This window comes from Hippocampus zosterae, chromosome 17 (assembly GCF_025434085.1).
Source record: "Hippocampus zosterae strain Florida chromosome 17, ASM2543408v3, whole genome shotgun sequence".
Lineage (NCBI taxonomy): Eukaryota > Metazoa > Chordata > Actinopteri > Syngnathiformes > Syngnathidae > Hippocampus > Hippocampus zosterae.
In genome coordinates this window covers 15,596,844-15,609,762 of record NC_067467.1, presented here as the reverse complement: position 1 = coordinate 15,609,762, position 12,919 = coordinate 15,596,844, and positions in this window count along the sequence as shown.

Below are 12,919 nucleotides of genomic sequence, written 5' to 3'. Positions count from 1 at the left end.
CCAACGATTTTTTCTGCCGTCCTAACTGTCCGTTGAAGTCGGACATTTTCCTCCATTCAATCTCTCCTTTTCCTCCCTCGGTCTAATATGATTTACGTCCCGATAGGTCAGCTCTCCCGGTAACGGGCTTAATTATACAAGGGTTTTCAACGGTGGTTCGGAGGCCCCGGGTCGGGAGGTGAAAAAGGGAGAGGCGGCAACGACCGACTGGCCTCGACGCTCCCTCTCTCTCTCTCCCTCTCTCCAACCCGACTTCCTCCTCACCCCCGTCTCTTCCCCTTTTTGCTTCGCGAGCCGACCGCTGAGAGATTCGCCTAGATTCTAACTGCCTTCGTTTAATACAAAACTGATTTTGCGCAGTCCATCCGGTTCTTCCTTCGTTCCGTCTTGTCGTCCCCGACGAGTAACCAACACCAGAGTCGGGGCACTTTTAACGGAGCGAACACTGTTATGCTGTTGCAATTGGTATCACACCTAGGTAAAGTTTAATCACCATTGTTACAGTCATTCGGGTTTGTTTCAAATGTATTAGGTTTGGGCATAACCTAATCGCCGGAGTAAAAAGGGATATCTATTTAAAAATATTTTTAGTTCGATGGAAGTTTATACGAAGGTCCTCAGATATCGATCTTTGGAGCCTCTGAGCAGTTCACACTTTTTTATTCATAGGAGGGTGTAATGGTAGAGATTTCAATTATCGAGAGAGAGTATTAATGATGAGGACTCCTATATCTTACGTATAGGTGTATATATGCAATCAACGGGTTTAATAATGCGACGCTCTTCTTTTTCTCTCACGACGCTGACCAGCCGGCCGTTCGGATAAAATAGAAAGAACACCTCCGACCTTTGAATGCTGATAACAATCCTTATTCCAAGTCACTCACTCATAGATCAATGAAAATAGTAATATATGTTCGAGATGAAATATAAAAGAAAGAAATGGTTAAAAGATATCAAAGAGATTTGTATATAAAAAAGGATAAATGAGAAAGATTCATAAAACAAAAAGGGTACATCATTTTCACGCAATGACATTATCCCGTAAGCGCATATCTGAAGCTATTCTCTTTTTTAATGTCTATCATCGGATCGCCTTCCACAGATTGATCAGGTCCCGAAATGCTCCCGAGGTTCGACCTGCCTGTTTTAATAATTGAATTTTTCTGTATTTCATCGCATATATTTTATTCTTTTTGTTGGTTTTTAGATTACAAATTTTTGGGGAGAACACTAGGTGTCTAGTGGTTCAGGTTTTTCTTACCAATCCCGGGACGGCCTGTTACAGCGACACTGAGGGGATTTAAGAAGGAAGCTCAAAAGGGGAACCAAAAGGCATAAGAAAGAGGAACTAGGCGGAGAGAGCCTCCCACGCATGGGGAAGCTCCTCCAGGGTAAGGAGGTATGTGCCGTTGGACTCACTCGCCCGCGAGCTCTCATCTCCTCCGTCCCCCGTGTTTTTCCCAAAACCTTTTCTCCGGACATTGAGATCTGTGCTGATGCGGTTGGGCCTCGTCCCGCCCGCCGACTCTCAGATCCTCAATTCACTCCATTCTCCCATTCCCCCTTGAGTCCCTCTAAGTCTTAGAAAAAAGGGAGTGAGACGATCCATCACGTACGGCCACTCGATCTGGAGTGCCTACGGAGGACCGCACCCTATGTCGCAATGCATCTCCTTTTAAAGCCTCGGTCCCCACAAGGGGAGTTTCCTAACCGAAAGTCACGTTTGTTCTCGAATGTTCTATCTCCTCCCAGTCACGAGGTTGCTTAATCATGATGATCTCATTTTCGCGTGATCTCGTGTTGTTCTGGAAAGTTCTGTCTCCTCCCAGGCAAGGGGGAGGGAGGTCGGGCCATCTTCATCTGGTTTGAACTGGTTGAGGGGACCTCAGGTCCCAGGCTAGGTCGAATCAGGACAGGTTGTGCAATCTTTTTCTGTTTTGAGACGGTTTATGTTTGACTTGGGTCAACCAGGGCAGCTCCTGTATGCTCGTTCAGCCTCCCAATGATAGACAGTCTTTTTGCGCAGTTTTCTGCAGCTTGGTTATCATGTATACACATTAACACAATGCTTCCTCTTTTTCTCCCGTAAGCACTAGGTTCATAAAACCTTTAACATTTGTTGCACATCATATGACCTTACTTGGAGATAAAGCAATAGTCACAAGGTAACATTCTTCACTCAAAGCGGTTTCTTAAGCATTGCTTAGCATTTTGATTTATATCTTTGGTCCTCTAAATAATGTCATTTTAGTAATGACTGAAAAGTCAAGAAAAGAAAAAGAATGTCTTAATCACTTCAGCATTACATTATTACTGAATGCATAATCATCGAATAAGGCTTTTTGAGGAGCATTGACTTTGGTAGGTATTATTAACCAATACTTGTTCTATTAATTTTTATTTACTTACTCTTATAGCTTTTGTATTCACTCTGCTGCTCTCTAGTGTTCGAATTAGGAATTTGCACCAGGACTTTAAACCATCCTATTCCTTCTTCTGACGTTTAATGCTTAATTTTCTGCGTGACGAGGCGTGTTACCTTGACACACCGCAGGTACGAGGAACAGGTAAAGTTTGAGTGTGGGAAGTGTGGGAGGACGTTTGGGTCGAGAGGGAATAAAATAAGTCACGAAAGAAGTTGCGCGGAAGGAGCGTATAAGGAGAAGGGAGAAAGGGGACAGTCAAGTCAGCAGTATTTATAGAGCACTTTCAAACAGCCATCGCTGCATACAAAGTGCTGTACATGGAGCAATTTAACATGCACAATAAACAGTAAGACAAATCGGTAGTCAAGGCGGTAGAAAGCACCAAACAGTAAAACCAAGAACAAATCTAAGTCATGCTGAGTCAAAAGTCAAAGATACAAGTGAGTTTTGAGGAGGGCTTTGAAAATGGGCAGCGAGGAGGCTTGCTCAGGAGGCAATGTTCAGTGGGAGGTCATTCCAGAGAGAGGGACCAGCAACAGAAAAGGCTCGATCCCCTCTGAGCCTCAGTTTAGTTCTTGGTACTTCTAATAATGTCTGGTCCACAGACCTGAGGCGCCGGGCAGGTGTGTATGGGCGGATGAGCTCAGAGAGGTAAGGTGGTGCGAGCTTATTCAGAGATTTGAAAACCAAGAGGAGGATCTTGAAAATAACTCTAAAATGTATGGGGAGCCAGTGAAGGGATGCCAGAGTAGGAGTTATGTGCTCCCTCTTACGAGTACCAGTCAAGAGGCGAGCAGCGGCATTCTGGACCAGCTGAAGGCGCTTAATGGAGGACTGGCTGACTCAAAGTAAAGGGCATTGCAGTAATCGAGCCGGGATGTGACAAAGGCATGAATCACTGCATCAAAGTGTTCACGTGAGAGGAGAGGTTTTATTTTGGCCAGCTGAAAAGCTGGATTTAACAACGGCACCAATTTGCCGATCGAGTTTAAAATAACTGTCCACTTTAAGGCCCAAGTTTGAGACCGTTGATTTCAGATAAGGAGACAGGGGGCCCAAGTCTACAGGATGGAATGTACAAGGGCCACTGGGACCAAACAATATCACCTCTGTCTTCTTTTCGTTGAATTTCAAGAAATTTTGTGCCATCCAGGTTTTGATTTCTTCCAGACAGGATAGGAGTGGCCTTAATGAGAAGGTGTCTTTCTTGCTCAGTGGGACATAGATCTGGCAGTCATCTGCATAGCAGTGGAAGGGAATACCATGTTTCCTTAAGATGGAACCCAATGGGAGCAGATACAGCGAGAACAGCACAGGCCCCAGAATTGAGCCCTGTGGAACACCACGTGACAGGGGAGCAGTGTGTGACTCAGAGCAGCCAAGGCTGACACAAAAGGTTCTGTCAGCTAGGTAGGACCTAAACCACTCAAGAGCACTGCCGTCAATGTCCACCAAGTGCTGCAAACGAGTCAGCAGAATACTGTGATCCACTGTATCAAATGCTGCAGTTAAGTCCAATAAAACTAGACACACGTGGTCTCCAGAGTCATTTGCCAGGAGGATGTCATTAGAAACAGTGTGGAGGGTGTGAAAGGTGGGTGATGAAAGCAAACTATGTCAGACACGTGAGAGGGTGTGAAAGAGTGGAAAGAGGGGAGAGAGGAGAGGGGAGGAAGGAGAAGGGAGGGAGTGGGCGTGACGCAAAGTGGGAGGGGGGGCTAGGGGCGGACGAAGAGCAGATGGGGAGGGAGAAGGTGGCTTGCGGGAGGTGTGGGAAGGAATTGTTGGCGGGGAACCACGCAAGACACCAACGGGACTTGTGCAGGGTGTGGGCTCCAGACGCGGCTAAATGCCCACCAGCTGGCGGGGAAGGAGGTGGGGGTCTCACCGGAGGGTGAGGCGCCCAGGGCTCGCCCCGCCGGAACGGAGGGAGGTGGGAGTAGCCGCCCCACAAGCCTCCTTTAACAATAATCAGGGGAAGGCCCAGAGTCAGACCGGATGTGGGACCCGGTGGGGGGGCAAGTCCCTGACGGGGGTCGATTGCCCAGGAGGAGGAGGAGGAGGAGGAAAAACCACACCAATTTTCTCATATCTTCTTGTTTGGTAAAGTGTCTTTGTTCCATTTCTGTTGAGGGTCATGAATCAACCAATAGTTAGGCATATTTCTATACCTGAGTCAAACCAGTCCCTCCGTGAGTCATCACCTTACCGTGGTGGAGGGGTTTGTGTGTCCCAATGATCCTAGGATCTAAGTTGTCAGGGGCTTTATGCCCCTGGCAGGGTCACCCATGGCAAACAGGTTCTAGGTGAGGGGCCAGACAAAGCACGGCTCAAAGACCCCTTATGATGAGTAAAATATATGGACCAAGGTTTCCGTTGCCCGGACGCGGGTCACCGGGGCCCCCCTCTGGAGCCAGGCCTGGAGGTGGGGCTCGTTGGCAAGCGCCTGGTGGCCGGGCCTACACCCATGGGCCCCGGCCGGGCTCAGCCCGAAGAGGCAACGTGGGTCCCCCTTCCCATGGGCTCACCACCCATGAGAGGGGCCAAAGGGGTCGGGTGCAATGTGAGCTGGGCGGCAGCCAAAGGCGGGTACACTGGCGGTCCGATCCTCGGCTGCAGAAGCTAGCTCTTGGGACATGGAATGTCACCTCTCTGGCAGGGAAGGAGCCCGAGCTGGTGTGTGAGGCAGAGAATTTCCGACTGGATATAGTTGGACTTGCCTCCACACACAGCCTGGGTTCTGGTACCAGTTCTCTCGAGAGGGGTTGGACTCTCTTCCACTCTGGAGTTGCTCACGGCAAGAGGCGCAGAGCAGGTGTGGGCATACTCATTGCCCCCCGGCTCAGTGCCTGTACATTGGGGTTGCCTCCCTCTGCCTTCGGGTGGGTGGATGGGTCCTGACTGTTGTTTGTGCATATGCACCAAACACCCAAAATTAAAAGCTGCACGTGACAGAGGGGAAACTGCCTACTTAAGACATGAGAAACTTATCGTCCACCCCCGCACCAGTACTCCAACACAACAGGCTCGAGTTCAACACCATCAAGTGGCATACTGAGAACTGTTCACCACCCGACGACAAAAACTAAAGCAGGAAATTCACATACCAAAAAACATGGACTTCGAACCCTTTGATGACGCTTCCAAACCTTTGATGACTTCCAACCCGACTGACCACAAGACATTTGACCCACAGAACAACTTGGACATGGACAACAACTTTTTCAAGACTGACCGCAAGGGAGCCAGGATAACAAACTCTGACTGTTACTTGTATGAACAATTCAACACTAATATAAAATTGGAAAATGCACTTTCAGTAATACACTTAAACAGTAGAAGTCTCTATAAAAACTCAAAAAATTAAAGAATACCTGACTAAATTCTATAAATTAAAAATAATTGCCATATCAGAAACTTGGCTTGATGAAGATAAAACAAGGGAAATGGAAACAGAAGGTTATGAAATGTTTGCAACGAATAGGGAAAACAAAAAAGGAGGGGGTATTGCAATATATGTAGACAAAGCACTTAAATGCAGTAAAATTGAGAGATTGACAAACACAATACAAAACCTAATGGAATGTCTAACCTTTGAAATACATTATAAAAAGGCATCAAATATCATCACAAGTTGCATCTATAGGACACCAGGATCATATTTTTATATAATATGCTCAGCTACTACAACGATAAGAAAACACAAATAATATGTGGTGACTTTAACATGGAATTATTAAACAGTTGACACGGCCACATTAATAGATAACATATTTATAAATAAGATTGATCATAAAATGGAAAGTGGACTTCTCATTAATGATTTAAGTGACCATCCACCTGTCTTTGCAGTTTTTTATAATTACTTTGATAGAAAAGCTAATACAACAACTCACATAACATAAATAAGACTAAGAACCCAACACTCCATCGATGCTTTTAAGCAAGACCTAGAAAAACTGTGACCGAGGTCTACTCAAGCAAAGACCCAAATACAGCGTTTGAAGTATTTCAGTCCCCCATAATTTCCTTATATGATAAACATTTTCCATTAACTAAAGTCTCCAAAAAGTGTAAAGACCCAAGTAAGCCATGGATAACGAAAGGCATAGAAAATGCTTGTAAAAAGAAAAACAATTTATATAAATTGTTTTTAAAAGTGAGAACTGAAGAAGCAGAAAAAATATATAAGACCTGTAAAAATAAATGAGCAAAAATTATAAGAACCAGTAAAAGAGACCATTGTCATGCACTATTAGATCAGAGCGGACGTTGTATCTGTCTGTCGTGGTGAAGAAGGAGCTGAGCCAAAGGGCGAAGCTCTCAATTTACCGGTCGATCTACGTTCCAACCCTCACCTATGGTCACGAGCTATGGGTCGTGACCGAAAGAACGAGATCCCGGATACAAGCGGCCGAAATGAGTTTTCTCCGCAGGGTGTCCGGGCTCTCCCTTAAAGATAAGGTGAGAAGCTCGGTCATCCGGGAGGGGCTCAGAGTCGAGCCGCTTCTCCTCCACATCGAGAGGAGTCAGATGAGGTGGCTTGGGCATCTGATTCGGATGCCTCCTGAGCGCCTCCCTGGTGAGTTGTTGTGGGCATGTCCCACCGGGAGGAGATCCCGAGGAAGACTCAGGACACACTGGAGAAACTATGTCACCCAGCTGGCCTGGGAACGTCTCCGGATCCCCTGGGGAGAGCTGGAAGAAGAAGCTAGGGAGAGGGAAGTCTGGGCTTCCCTGCTAAAGCTGTTGCCCCCGCGACCAGGCCCCGGATAAGCGGTAGATGATGGATGGATGGATGAATGGATGGATATTAGAGCAGAATAAAAGTAACACACAAGAAATATGGAAAATACTTAATCAAGTAATCAGAAATAGTCCTAAAAAAGTGGATTATCCAGAGTATTTTATCAAGGGCAAAAATATTATTCTGAAAAAAAACTGCAGAAATAGCAACTGAATTTAATGAGTATTTCATCGGCAATAACCTAGCAAAAGAAATTCCTGATCCAACAAAATTTAAAAATAGTTTGAAATACATAAGTAGAAAAAAACACCTCCACGAAGTTCCTTACTGCTGTAAAACAAGAAGTATCAAATAGTGTGAAAACTTAAAAAGAAAAAGTCAACTGATTGCTTTAATATTGATATGACAATAATAAAGCAGATTATAGAATATGTAGTGTGACCTTTCACGCATATATGCAACCTGTCATTTAAAGCTGGTATCTGTCCATCAAAAATTAAATTTGCTAAATTTAGTGTGGAGAAAGACATCTGTTTACAAATTATAGACCAATATCACCACTACCACAATTCTCAAAAATATTAGAAAAACTTCTCTTCTCGCAGACTTGATTTTAGACTTTATACAAAACTTTATACAAAAACATGCGCTGTTAAGTGAGAATCAATATGGCTTCAGGGAAAAAAGGGACCACGTCAATGGCAGTTATGGAGTTTGTGGAAGCAATAGCCATGAATATAGACAACAAAGAATTTACTGTTGGGGTTTTCCTAGATCTAAAAAAAGCTTTTGATACAATAGACCACAGTATATTATTGAAAAAACTAGAAAGATATGGCATTAGAGGTGTAGCTTATAAATTGATAAAAAGTTATTTAGAAAACAGATATCAGTACGTGCAACTCAACAATAAAAAAACGAATCAACTGAAAATCACTCACGGAGTTCCTCAGGGGTCAGTGCTTGGTACAAAACTATTCATCTTATATATAAATGATATCTGCAAGGTCTCAAAACAATTTAAGTGTGTCCTATTTGCTGATGATACAACTTCCTACTGTTCTGGAATGAATCTGAAACAGCTCTGACAACCGTAGAAAACAAATTAAACAAATTTAAAAACTGGTTCGACAGAAATAAATTGTCACTTAACCTGAAAAAAATCGAAGTTAATTGTTTTTGGCACAAGACCAATCAAACACCAAGCTAAAATTATGGTAAACTCAATTGAGATAGAAAGAGCGTATGAAACCAAATTTCTCGGATTAGTAATAGACTCAAAACTATGTTGGAAGCCACGTATCGATAACGTAAAAAGAAAAATAGCGAAAACCATAGGTATTCTACGAAACCAAGGAAGTGCTAAATAAGAGATATTTGTACGCATTATACTCTTCATTATTATGACCATATATGACCTTCTGTGTGGAAATATGGGGAAATGCCTGCAAAAAAAACATACTCCCTATTCTAAAACTACAAAAAAAGCAATTTGAATTATTAATAGATCAAAATATACGGAACCCACAAATCCACTATTTATCAAATTAAATACGATGAAATTTTATGACCTGATTGACTTTAAAATCGCCAAATTAATGTACAAAGCACACAATAACCTGTTCTGCCAAAACATTCTGAAGTTTTTCGAAATTCGAGAAAGCAGCTATGATTTAAGAGGTACCAATTTATTCAAAAAACTCAAAACAAGAACAAACATCGAGCAAAGAAGTCAATCTATCAAAGGTGTTAATCTGTGGAATAATTTCGAAAAGGACCTGAAAATGAGTACATCGCTTGCTGAGTTCAAAAACTAATTCAAAAAAATTGTACAAACAACCTACATCAATCAGAGTTAAAATGATAAATTCTAAACATTAAATATAATGATAAATCAGAACAAGGTTGATAAATAAGAGAAAGGTATTATACAATACAATACAATACATGCTGATTTATATAGCGTTGAAATATCCATTATGAATACAAGAGAAAATTGACACAATAGTGCCAGGGTGTGTATGTATACAATCCCGATACAAACCAAAAGTTGTAAAAATATCACGGTTAAGGGTAAAGTTAATGGAGACTTCTTTCTTCTTAATTTCTTTCTTTTCTGATTGATATAAAAATGATTTATTAGATATAAACACATAACACGGGGTAGGACTAGATACGTTTTTTACTTCTTCCTACTCCCTTGAACATAATAACTGTGTTGAATGATGACTGATTTCTCTTTCCTTTTTACTATTTTATTGACCGTATTTTCTGAAAAATTATTACTGTATGATTTATGTTCAATAAACAAACCAAACCAAACCAAGAGATTTTGCGAATTCCTGAAAATGGTCTGATAGTCTCTTTTTGGAGTCAGCACAAATACTGATGGATCCTTATTTTCATGCAAGCACAAGACTTGTGTGCGTGTGTGTGTGTGTGTGTGTGTGAGTGCGTGTGTGTGTGTGTGTGTGTGCGTGTGTGTGTGTGTGTGTGTGCGCGTGCCAATTTGCCAGACTGGACTGCAATGAGGCTGGCTGTTCTCACGCAGCAACGAAAGTGTCCTTGGAGATGTGTCTGGCAGAGTGACAATTTGATTGCAGAAAGTTGATCTAACCTAATGGCTTCTATTGAAAATGATACCACAAATACTCAGCGCTCGGGTAATGACCACTCACGGCTCAGCTTGCGAACGTTACATGAGCCGTGATTGGTCATTAATTTAGCACATTTTCAGTCGACAGCAAGTGGCAAAATGCATTTTTGAAGGCGTTAATTGTACATGTAAGACAATGACATTATTCATAAATCGTATTTTCCGGACTATAAATCGGTCCTGAGTATTAGTCGCACCAGCGATAAAATGTATAATAAAGAAGAAAAAAAAACATACCGTATTTTCCGCACGAGAGGGCGCACCAAAAAGTCTTTAATTTTTCTTAAACGCTCATCGAGCGCCTTAAAATCCGGTCCTTCTTTTGTTTGGTCATTATGGTAATACATCGACTCCAAGATTGCTCCATCCTGGAGACATGCTTCCAATGTTAGAACTTGCTGTTCGTTCAGTGAACTGTGTCGCTGTTTATTAAATACGTTTTGTTGCAGCTCCGAAAAAAGAAGAGCTGTGGTGTTCATTTTTTAAAGCAGTCTCAAGAAATACAGGTACGTCTTTGTCTGTCTACATGCCTTCTTCCGTTCTACAGAATTTATATTGTGATTTCATCATTTGTGAATACACAACAAAGGAATAAATAACTACTACTGACATCTGATCGTAGTAGTCGTGGCGCTATGGTCAAGGAAATGCCGCATAAACAACAATCTGAGAACGTGCCTCATATGTTCAAGTAACATATTAAGATTAAGATTAAGATATTCTTTATTTGAATCAGAATTCAGAAAGGAAAACGCTGGGTAAGGAGAGGGAAAATAAAAACATGCTCGAACTATAATAGGATAATTTAAGTCCAGGATAAAAAAAAAAGGACCCTAGCACATAAATAAGCATTGTACAACAAGTCACACGACATAACATGTAATAAGGGGGAGGATGAATGGGAAAGCGGGGTGGGGGGTGGGGTGTGGGTGACCGCGACGCGGCCGCCTGACCAGCTGCACGTATTCCCACGTGCGCTCCGCAGGTCGAACCACGTCACGGGGGAAAAAGAATCGGAGCGATGAAGACGGTGTTAACAAGGATGTGTATGCGCGTGTGGTTGTCCAGTTGTGATGATCCCTGGTGAGGTGTTCTGGGCATGTCCCATCGAGAGGAGACCCGGAGGAAGACCCAGCACACGCTGGAGAGACTATGTCACCCAGCTGGCCTGGGAACGACTTGGGATCCCCCAGGGAGAGTTGGAAGAAGTAGCTATGGAGAGGGAAGTCTGGGCTTCCCTGCTAAAGCTGTTGCGTAAGATAAGAAGATAAGCGGTAGAAGATGGATGGATGGATGGATGGATAAAATAAAATACCATGCTCATTTCCCAAATGAGGAATTTCTGTAATCAGGACAGATTGGACAGCGCAAAGTGTGTGTGTGTGTGTGTGTGTGTGTGTGTGGATGCGTGTGTGTGTGTGTGTGTGTGTGTGTGTGTGTGTGTGTGTGTGTGTGAGAGAGAGAATTTGCTTATATTGGAGAAACACAACAAACATTTCCCCCACTGCATTGTATTCAAATGTAATTGTGACATGTCCAGAGTCTCACCTCACGTCTGCATGAAAATACTGGAATCAGTCAATCCACTGATCCCCTTGCATCGATTTGTACCTGTGCAAAGTCTAGGAAAATACCAAAAGAAAAAAAAAGTCCAGCCCGGCGCTTTGCGGACTTGCGCTGAGCATGAATATAGGGCCTGTGGAGGAGAAACGGCTTCTCACTGTATTTCTAAGGGAGAGCCCGGACACCCTGTGGAGAAAACTCATTTCGGCCGCTTGGATGTGGGATCTCGTTCTTTCGGTCACGACCCATAGCTCGTGACCATTGATGAGGGTTGGAACGTAGATCGACCGGTAGATTGAGAGCTTCGCCCTTTGGCTCAGCTCCTTCTTCACCACGACAGACTGATACAGCGTCCGCATCACAGCAGACGCTGCAACGATCCGCCTGTCAATCTCTCGCTCCCTCCTCCCCTCACTCATGAACAAGACCCCAAGATACTTAAACTCCTCCACTTGGGTCAAGATCTACCCCACCCCCCGATCCGGAGGGGGCACCCCACCCTTTTCCGACTGAGGACCATGGTTTCAGATTTGGAGGTGCTGATTTTCATCCCAACCGCTTCACACTCGGCTGCGAAACGCTCCAGTGAGAGTTGGAGAGCCCTGTTTGAAGGAGCCAACAGCATCACATCATCTACAAAAAGCAGGGATGCAATACTGAGGCCACCAAAACGGACCCCCTCAACGCTGCGCCTAGAAATTCTGTCCATAATGGTTATGAACAGAATTGGCAACAAAGGGCAGCATTGGCGTAGTCCTACCGCCACTGGATAAGATTCCGAATTACTGCCAGCAATGCAAATCAAACTCTGACATCGGTAGTATAGTGACCGAACAGCCCGTATCAGGGGGTTCGGTACACCATACCTACGAAACACCCCCCACAGAACTCCCGAGGGACACGGTCAAACACCTTTTCCAAGTCCACAAAACACATGTAGACTGGTTGGGCAAATTTCCACATACCCTCAAGGACCCTGCTAAGGGTGTAGAGCTGGCCCACTGTTCCGCGGCTGTGATGAAAACCACACTGCTCCTCCTCAATCTGAGGCTCGACTTCCCGACTGACCCTGCTCTCCAGCACCCCTGAATAGACCTTACCAGAGAGGCTGAAGAGTGTGATCCCTCTGTAGTTGGAACACACCCTCCGGTCCCCATTTTTAAAAAAAAGGGACTACCACCCCGGTCTGCCAATCCAGAGGCACTCTCCCCGTTGACCACGCGATGTTGCAAAGGCGTGTCAATCAGGACAGCCCCACAACATGCAGAGCCTTGAGGAACTCCGGGCGGATCTTATCCACCCCTGGGGCCTTTCTACCAAAGAGCTTTTTAACCACATCTGTGACTTCAACCACAGAGATAGGAGAGCCCACCTCAGGGTCCCCAGACTCTGCTTCCCCCAAGGAAGACGTTTAGGTGGAGTTGAGGAGGTCTTCAAAGTACTCTGCCCACCGGTTCACAACATCCCGAGTTGAAGTCAGCAGCGCTCCATCCCCATAGTACACAGTGTTAGTGGTGCACTGCT